The 10,405-nt window shown below is 49.6% G+C and overlaps 1 pseudogene; it reads left to right on the top strand.

The window, feature by feature from the left end:
- The first annotated feature begins 6,921 nt into the window (after positions 1 to 6,921).
- The window catches only part of LOC121834036, a 107,966-nt pseudogene continuing 104,482 nt past the window's right edge, over positions 6,922 to 10,405 (top strand).

The following is a 10,405-nucleotide window of genomic DNA, read 5'->3' as shown; positions in this document are numbered from 1 at the left end:
CTACATCATTTGCTTCTCAAGAAATGGGATATATTTTGTGAAATCTTACTTTAAACATGAGCAGACACTGAAACCAAAACTTTGGCTCCGTCAGGCAACATTGGCTTCCGGCCGCCCAAAATATAGCTATTGCGTGGTACGTGCGGTCACATAATCTTCTACGCAACAATGGGCGGGATCAGGGTAAGTAACTGTAGGACGGGTGTGTGCAAGGTGCAAGTGTCTTCTGCACTGCAGTCTTCACCACGTTTTGGTGTCTACGATATCTTACAAGGTCTGCATAACTGCGGCATCAGTCTGTGCACGTAGTGTGTACAAAACTCGCGAGAGTCAATAATTGCGGCTGGCGAGGCGATGATGACGACGGTTGAGACGTGTCAGACGGCGGTAACAGCAGGACGGCTGGACGGCTCTCCCAAGGCTGAGAAGCGGGCTGCGCAGGCGTGTTTAGCCAATCACGTGGATACCGCCGAGCACCGAGAAGAGACGCTGGTGACGTCCCCCATTACGCTTGCCGGGGGAAGTAAAAACAAACAAAAAGTAGACTTCGTTTCAGCTTAAGTCCTGATGCAGCCGACGCTACAAGCTTGAGCATGTGGCCCCGAACGGTACTTGCACTGCTTGAGCGTGCGTGCTTGGCAGGAACGCTGAAAGCCTGCCAAGACTTCAGCTTAAACAAAGTATTGCAATATTGATGACGTTTAACTCAATGTCGGCTACGACTGCGCTGTCAACAGTGCCTCAATACGCCCGTTAGAGTCGCCCAATTTTGGCAACTTGGCACTTTCCAAAGTCAGCCAGACCGTTTAAGAAACATTTAGAGAGAACTTGGTCGTAATATTTTACGTGTGGCCTTCGTAGAGAATACTGAAGAGGACTGCATTGTTTTTTCAAAACTGAAGCGGAGTTGTCGTTTAAGCATAGGCATAAGTAATAGTTTGGCAACACTGTGCCGCTCCTTTTGTGTTGCGCAGACTGCCAGTGCGACGTGGGCGGAGCGGTGGGCAGCTCGTGCGACGCCCGGAGCGGGCAGTGCCAGTGCCGGCCCCGCATCACGGGGCGCCGTTGCTCGGAGCCCCTGCAGGCGCACTTCTTCCCCACGCTGCACCAGCACAAGTACGAGGTGGAGGACGGACACACCCCCAGCGGGGTCAACGCCCGCTTTGACTTCGACAGCGGCCTCTTCCCGGGCTTCTCCTGGAAGGGCTACGCCATCTTCTCCAACATTCAGGTGAGAGACAAAAATACTCTACTCGCTACAGTGCAATCCACTTATACCGATACCACATAAAACAATGTACTGCTTATAATGATCAGTTTCTAGGGTTTCTAGTTCAGATACAGTGCTAACCTTTTAAAACGATTGAATTTTCAGGTTTTTTAATTATCGTTATAAGTGGATTGCACTGTACGTTGTACAGTCATGTGTCGTTAATACGAACCCCATTAAAATGGATGCCCCCTTTATATAGGCAAGGTTTTCTAGGATGAATTGGGTAAATACACATTTTTTTGTCTCGTTATAATGAACAACTCGCAATGTTTTGGGGAACGGAGGCGTCCCTATGGACGAGACAGCACTGTTATACCATATAACCTTACAATCTGTTACGGGAGAGTCTGTATAAGAAAAGACACAAAAATGTGCTGGATTATGGAACTGGTCTTAGCTGGATCTGGCTGGGACCAGTTTCATAATGCAGCTGCGGGTGAACTGTTAATATATAATTATAGCAAGAGTGACATTGCAGTGATTCATCAGCATCACATGATATGGTGTGTTGCATCACATGACGCTTCGCATGACGACGTTGTTTGGAGCACCACGCAACACGACATGCAATGTCTTGTTATTATGTCGCCTGACATGTGTGGTCTCAGATGCCTCCAGCTGAAAATCAGACAATCTGAATGGATCCAGCTAAGACTGGTTGCCTAATCCAGCTGAAAGTGGACTGCATGGTTTTCACCTGGGACGGGACCAGCACCTGGGAGCTCTCAACAGCGGTGTTCATCTTAATGTGGGCATTACCCCGATCCTTTAGCACAGTTTTCTCTCGCAGGTATGCGCAAATCACCAAACTTTAGCACTGAAGTTGGTACCGTATTTGAATCTCTGAGAACTAGGAAACTGTCCATTTGCTTGTTGGGTCTGACTGAGTCTTACTCTATACTTGAAATGGAACGGGCCCAAGACCAGGGTGTAAGGTAGACAGGTGGGGAAACGAGAGTCAGATGAGCGACCGGATTGTGTCCCCCTCGGTTTTCTCTTTTTCTGTGGCGCCATCTATGTGGAGCACCGCAAACTCTCACTCCGGGTGGGCGACCGGTGGCGACCAGCTAAACTGACGGAGATGGTTTCTCGTGGATTTTCAATGGGGGACTGTCGTGCTCTCGGTTTATTTTGCGCACTCTCCCGTAGAGTTGCACGCAAATCCGATTCCGACTTTTTTTCCTCTCGCCGCAGCACCATCTGTCGCAAATCGGGGGTACCCGCAAGCAGACAAGTACACAATCCGGTCACGGCGCTGCGGTAGGCTTCTATGGGCCGTTTCCCCACCTGTCTATCTTACACCCTGCCCAAGACTAAGATCGTTTTCCACCTTGCCCTATTCGCACTGCTTAGAGGGCATCTACATCAGTATACAAAGACACAATTCTTGACAGTATAATGCAGGGACTAATCCTAATGCTATCATTTATTGAGCATATAGGGAGTATTCACTGGCGGCCATAGCTGTGTGCGCGACTGCTGAGCGCGTGCTGATTGCGAGCTTCCACAGTCCTTTTGCAACGTGCATTCCGGCCCATGAAGAGTGCCGGTCTTAGCAGCCTATTGATGTGAGCTCGTTCGGAGCATGCGCTCTAAACAGCACCCACAAATGTGGCGTCCAGTGAATACTCCCTATAGGTATACAGTGTAGACCGCATATAACGTATGTCTGGGGAGTCGCGAAAATCCGCACTATAAGCGGTACCGCACTATAACCAAAACATCAATTTTTCAGGCCAAAATACATGCCATGAGACAACTTACCTTTGTAAAAGAATTTATTTTATGTTAGATGAAAAAATAAGCTTAGTTTGAGGAAAGTCTTTATTTCAATAGACTAGTACAGTTATGTCTCAAGTGCGTCACACATTTTAAAAGAAATTAGCGGCTTTTGCCTGGCGCAGCCTTTTAATGGCGTCGCGGGTTGCGGACGGACGTTGCGAGCGTTCAGGATTGCTAACCCTAATCACTTTTCTCCGGAGATGAAAACGCGTGAAAATTCGTATCCTTCATACGCTACGCGCCAGTAATACCTTGAACTTGAGCACACGTATGAATTGCGCCAAATAAGAAATCCGGGCGATGTTCGAGGACACAAATGCTTAGAAATCACCACTGTAGTCGAAGTAAACAAACACGACGACACGGGCGTTTTTGCCGTCTTGAGAGCGCCGCCACGACATCGCCGCACGAGTAGGTGCTGGTGCTGCCCCCGAGCCGAGAGCCCCGCTTCCAGGGGGTGGTGGGGCAGGACGGGGTCACTGCCCTCCCCTTCGTGCTGAACCCCGGCCGATGGACCCTTTCCATCAAGGCCCCCCGGCCCGTCTTCCTGGTACGTAGCGGATGCGTGGTCCCTGCCTGCCCGGGACGCGTCTTTGGCCGGTGTACTTAGCATCCTGTCCCTCCCACGCAGTGAAGTGGTCCCGAAGTGGCTACAGAGTATGTCGCGGGAGCTGGCATGTCACGTTGTCGGACGTTGCAATCCTGGCAGTTGGTCGTAGAAGTTTTGCAAAAAGAGGCAAGCGAGCGAGGGTGGCGTCGTCGTCGTGGCATGCCAACTCCTGGCTGCTCAAGCGTCTGTGGATTGTCAAGCTCGTGTGCGACCTGCTGTAGAACTCCACGGCTGCGACGCCGCCGGGGGTCACGGCAGGCGATGGCACGCCACTTCTGCGATGTCCTCAGTCAGAAATTGAGAGAGGACGTGTGAGGATGCAGTAATTACACCAGTCGGAGACACGTTCTGCCACCATACCCACGGGGAGGAAGGCTGCGCGTCGGCCTGCCGCCTTGGTGGTCTTGAGGCAAAGCACCGGCCTACGGATCCCCAAGTGGCAGGTCCGAATCTCAGCCGAGGTCCCTGCAATTTGATGGAGGCTTATTGCTGGGAGCCAACATTTCGGTTGCGTGTAAAAAGGTCCCCGGGCAGTTGAACTCGATCCTCGGTTATTTAGTACGCTTAGGCGTACCGAATGCCCTTCATTGGTTTGGCACGTAAAACTTTGATTTGATTCGCTGGGTCGGCCCCCCGGAACGTGGGAGTGAGTGTGGCCCCGCATTCCCAGGACTACATGGTGCTGCTGCCCGAGGCCTTCTACGAGGCGACGCTGCTGCAGGAGCGGGTGCGCCACCCGTGCCTGCGGGGGGGCAACATGGCGGGCCCTTGCCGCCAACTGCGCTACCCGGCCCTGCCGGACACGGCCGTGCCGGTGGCCGCCGCCCAGGGAGCGGACGGACAGGGTGCCCCCGTGCAAATTCTCGACGACGCGGACGTCCTGGAGGTACGAGAGCTCGGCTCGGGCCATGGCTTGAAAAGCTTTCTTGTGGATATCTCCAACTCGTGTGCTTTGTCTGAGAACCGTGTGGCAGCACTTCAAATGACGCTTACAATGTAGGTAGGCGTCAATAGTAGGTAGATAGTAGGTAGACCTCAATATATCTACCGGCCCTGGGCCAGTTTGCTGATCAAGGTGGGTATCGCTCTCGACGGGTTAACCACCCGGAAGAGGAATTTTGAAGTCACTACGCGGGGACAAGAAACCAGGGTATCTAGCGCATAGGTGTACGGCTGCCGTAATTTCCTTCCCTCTTTGAATACTAAAGTTTGATTCCAGGCACAAACACAGGAACGAACTCGATTATGGCCGCCAGTGAAGGTTTCGGTGTCCACGGTCCTCCAGAATCGATTCGACAAACGGCGTCGACCCACACCCTCCTCAACTCTGAGTTTTTTGAGGAACCGGTGAAAACACAAGCTTGGGTTGCGCAGCAGGTTGTTTGCACAACCCACAGCTTGGCAAGGAGTGCTCAGCATTGTGCAACGATGCCAGTCCCTTGGGCTCCTCGCACTTCGGCAGCACGACCCGATTGAGCGAGCAGGGAGTCGAGAATCTTTGTGCACGGTCGCTGAGGAGCACTTACAATCAACAACCACTAAAGCGTAACATAACGAGCAGAAATCTTACGCTGGGACAGCTGAAAACAAAGCAGAAAAGCATGGTAAGGGAAGTGGCAATACGAACAAGTAACCTGCTTGAGTGCGGACGTGACGACGGGGCCCAAGGTTTCTTGGGCCCCGACGCCAACTCGCCAAATGCCCGAGGATAAGCTGGTGGTAACATCTTTAATATCGGTTTTAGAGTGGATCGCACTTTCTCATTAGCGTAATATTTTGGCAGTGCTCGTATTTAGTCTCCGTGAATCGATACCAGTCACTTATTTTAGTTCGACAACTAATTCGAGTTACCCTTTAAGGGAAGACATGGGTCTTTGGCACTAAAAACTCCCTAAAATATCATAGTTTTGGAAATTACTATTTTAAAAATGCAGCTATTTTTTTTTGTGATCTACCACTTTTTTCATTTTTTAGACCAGTATTTGAGCCATGATATAATTTTATAGTACCGCTGCGGGCTGAATTTGCATTGAAGTTCGTACTAAAACAGTGCTTTCTTAAGAGGGATTCACCGGCAATTTATTTGTAGTCTCTTCCTTCTAGATGGTGCTAAACTTTTCCGGAACAAACGACCTGCTCCCAGTTGGGTATGCAGCTCAGGGTTGGCTTGGGACACAAGTTGTTGACCGTCGATTTAGGCGAGCTGTAGATATTGTTCGCGGAACATGAGCCAGTGATGTAGAACTGGCTCCAAAGTTAGAACTACGTTTCAACCATTTGAATGCACCTATTTAACGTAACGCCACATTTGTCGATTGCGTTGTGCATTGGTTGTATACGCTGGTTGTCTTCATTTGCAGACAACCTCTGTACTGTCACAAGTTATGGAGTCGCCAGCACAACCGGCACCTTGATTGCATGTACCGGGCTCGTCTGGTGACAACAAATAGGAGGCAGTGCGTTGCGATGGAGTTTAGCAGCGAGAATTTCGCTGTTAAACTTCGCTTTGTGCAATCCATTCTTTAGACGTGGATAAATGATGACTATCGTTTGATCATGTACAAATTGCAATCGTAGGCAGAGAAGGACTTTTGACCGGTACAGTTTTCAATGTTCGTACTTATGCATGCATTACTCGCTTTCTGTTGCAACGAACATGCGCATGCTAGGCCATGAAGATCGCGAGCTGAGCTGTGTGGTGTTCAATAGCCGAGTAGTTTGTAAACAAAGGGCTTAAAGCCGGTGCAGTGCTCAATATTCGTGCGCATGGTGGGTGCTTTGCTCGCTTTCCGAATCAATGAATAAGCGTGTGCTCGGCGGAAAAGATAGCATGCTGGCTGTGATTTTGTAAACATTGGAACGGTATATAAGCATCTGTCAGCGTCTGCTCTTGCACGCTATATGGAGCACAAAAATTTAACGAAAAAGAGAACACATCCTTAGCTTCTTATATCAAAATGATAACAATGCTTTCCTTTTGGCTTTTTATAAATATGCATATAAATGTATGTACATACGCAGTTATCCCGTGTTGTAGCTGTGTATGCTTCCATCACTGTTCCGTTCGCAGCAATATAACCTAGTTTGGACACAGTATAGCCTACAAAGCAGTTCTTTTTTGCGTCATAAGACCCGTGATCCCCATCATTGTGGCGGTCGTCCCCAGGAGCTGCACAGCGGGCCCATGGCTCACCTGGACGAAGACCACGGGTCCCTGCGGCTGGACCTGCGAGTGCCCAGGGCCGGGCCGCACGCCCTGGTCTTCTTCTACCACTCGCTGGACAATGACGGCTCTGTGGCCGCAGACCTGGTGCTGTCGGGCGCCGACCGGCTGGCCACGGGCAGGGCAAACTTCCACCACTGCAACTACAACCTGCTCTGCCGACAGGTGCGCTGCACGGGCTGCTTTGCTTCCGCCGCGCTCTGCACACTGCTCAGATGTTGTGTCCATCCCACCCATTCCATGGCTTGGTTCTGGTGCCGAGTAAAAATGGTGCCATCGTTTTTGCGAGATTCGTTTAGATATTTTGTGCCCTTTCAGCCTGTTCTTTCGCCGGGAGATCATCCTCTCATCTTGTTCGATTGATTACACAGTTTTATTTCTAGCACTGGCCTGTTACACAAGTTCCAATACAACACGTGTCTCTCAGGTCACATGTCATACTAAAAGAATGTGATGTGTAACCTAGTTTGGTGCATTTTGCACCATAAAACGCTTCATCATCAGGTTGCTTTGTTTGGAGGCTAACCTGCGGAGTTGATGGCCTTTCTTAGGGCTAATATGTCATGTGCATAATTCATTCCTTGAACATTGAATGACTACAATTACTTACCTGCATCACTTGTATCAGTTGTTGACTACACACTTTTGTCGTACAGCTATTGCTAACTATCAGTTCCTTATTGTTTAAAAATTGTACAAGGCCTCTCCGAAAAAAACTTTACACTCTTTTTAGTTACGAAAATTACCTATACACTCCGTGCGGGAACTATAGGGGGCGCTTTGAAAAACGCGAGCAGCGCCGCTAGCGGAGGAGCTGGCGTTCGACTGTGAGACGCGTTCAGCAGCCTGCGGCGCCTTTTCGCATGCCAAGCTGTGGCGGCGGAAGCGCGCACAGACGAAACTTTTGCTTTTTGAGCTGATAAGTTGAGGGTGACGTTGCATGAGTGCTGGGGCAGAAGGGCATTTAGCTGTTCTCCACTTCTTATATATTGAGTTTGAGTCGTAATTAGGGGTAATTTCTCTAGTTGCGGCCGAAAAAGGAGTTGGAGTAATTTTCCGAAAAACAAAGAGGGCCGCCACCTTAATTGATCCGAGTGGGAAATTTATTTCGCTCGTCACTGTAAACCTAGGACTGCTGCAAAGATGATATTTGGAGGCGAGTGAGATGTTCACTAAGTTTGTGCACGAAGAGTGCCAAGTTTCTTTAAGACAGCAGGTGTGAAAGTTATGTTTTTAACGAATAAAGAAATAAAGCTGTACGGGATATCCAATATTGGTCCCTAAATGTGCCTACCCGGTTACCACGGGGATGCCACTAGGGGGAACCACGACAACTGCCTCATCTGTGCCTGCCCGATCCCGTTGCCCTCCAACAAGTGAGTTCCAGTGACAGGAAATCGAAGACGACTGCTTGACACCCGCTTCTTTTTATTTCTTTTCCAGCTTCGCCGACAGCTGCGAAGTGTCTCCGAGCGGACAAGAGATTAGCTGCAACTGCAAGAAGGGCTACTACGGACCTCGTTGCGACGTGTAAGCATGACCTGTCTTGTTTTAACCTGTAATGGGCCGAGGCATCTCGGAGTGTGTTGGAACAACTGCAAACTCGAGCAAAACTTTGGATGGACAAAACTGATGACCTATTGGTCTGTTGATACCTTCTATTGGCATAGGCTCATTGGCTGCTTCGGTCTATCAATGTATCATTCTGCACGTATTTGGTCTTTTGACATACGAGTCCCATGCATAGACGCACGACTGACGTCGCACCACTGCCATGACGCTGCTACGGGCGCAGATACTTTATGCGTGAATCTGGTTTCTGTGCACACGCAGTGCTCACACCTGGCGTTGGCAAACACGGACTTGTTTGTAAACACCCTGATGTTGGTCTATAGGCATTTTACCGAGAGTTTCACGAGAGATTCAGTTTCTCCTGGATATGTGCATTTTTTGAGCCTTAATTATTTTTCTTTCATGCATGCACGCTCTTTGTTGCACAGTCACAAAGCAGGCTCACAGAGTTTTGGCTAAATGAAAAAACCGGTCTTCCATGCAGCTGTGATGCGGGCTACTTTGGCGAGCCCGACGTGATTGGCAGCAGCTGCAAGCCGTGCGAGTGCAGCGGCAACATTGACCCGGCCAACCCGGCCTCTTGTGACTCGGTGACGGGGGAGTGCGTGCTGTGCCTCAACAACACGTCCGGACCCGCCTGCGAACTGTGCGCTCCGGGATTCTACGGCGACGCCATCTCGGTCAAGGACTGTCGCAGTAAGCGCTTGCCTGCTCCAACTGACAGTCCAACTAGGGAATGGAAACATCTTAAATTAAGATGCTTCCCTTCGCTAGGGTGTTAGAATGAAACCTTTGTGCACTGTTACTGTGCAGATATTGTGAAGGATAGCGTATTTGCAGGTTTAGTATCTTACAAAGTGTTCTGTAATAGTGGCATCATCATTGGGTGAGAAGTTGCGGGACTTATGACGCAGGGGGTAATTTTTAGAGGTATCACCATTTAAAAAGAAAGAACCTGCGTAAGGGTTCTTTTATCTTAGAAACTAGGTTGCTCGAAATGTCTGTTGCAGTACATCGTAACGCCCATTGTGGTACATTGTAACATGAAATGTTGTAAAGGGATTACATACGCAGGCATTTACTCGCAACATTGCACTCGATCGTTTATTGTGTAAGAGGGCCCCGTAGCTTTGAAGCAACTGCATCCATTGCCGGCAGTGTAACGGGAGCCTGCGTGCTTTCTCTCGCAGAGTGCTCCTGCAACCAGTGCGGCATGCACTCCTGCAATCCCCTCCAGGGCACCTGCAACTGCCACTCCAACGTGGAAGGGAGCCTCTGCGACCGTTGCGCAGTAAGCTGCCGTAGTTGACCGCTCATCACCGCAATATCGCTGTGTCATCCTGCACCCTCTGGCAGTATGAGTGGTATACGCTGTCTCGTGGTGGCCTCCCATTTGGCCGAGTGAAAACTGTTCTGATGTTAGCCTGAGACTGAGGCAGGAAAAGAGGAAGTTTCAAAGTAGAAGAAAAAGGAACAGTCGAGGATACGTCTCTATGAAAACTGTAGTTTCATTGGAAGCATACAAATAACATTTTATCTTTTGATGGGAAAACAGCTTGGGAGTGACTAGGATCGTAGAAATTTTCAAATAATAGTTTCGATTAATACACTATTCAAAATTTGCTTCCAGGTGACTGTGATATTAATATTTCTTCAGTGTTGATGACGGCGGGTCAATCCCGAGTACTGTGTTTCTTGCCGAGCACTGGTGCTCCGTGGAGAAGCAGCACCCGCAGAAGGTAGCTCCGTGGGTGCTGTTTCTCCGGAGCGTACCGGTGCTCGGTAAGAAACCTGCTCAATGGGGCTATGCTGCCGCGATCAGCGCTTGGAAAAGTAAATATTGGAGTTGCGTGAGCTTTGTGAACGTTGTCATCTGTGTAGCGGTAAAATGAAAAGAATTAGACTGTGCTTATTATGCAGGAGCATATATTAGAGGGCAACCTGC

Source organism: Ixodes scapularis, unplaced genomic scaffold, assembly GCF_016920785.2.
Source record: "Ixodes scapularis isolate PalLabHiFi unplaced genomic scaffold, ASM1692078v2 ptg000303l_1___fragment_1__unscaffolded, whole genome shotgun sequence".
Taxonomy (NCBI): domain Eukaryota; kingdom Metazoa; phylum Arthropoda; class Arachnida; order Ixodida; family Ixodidae; genus Ixodes; species Ixodes scapularis.
Note: the sequence above shows the minus strand (reverse complement) of the source record. Positions and strands in the feature narration are given on the sequence as shown.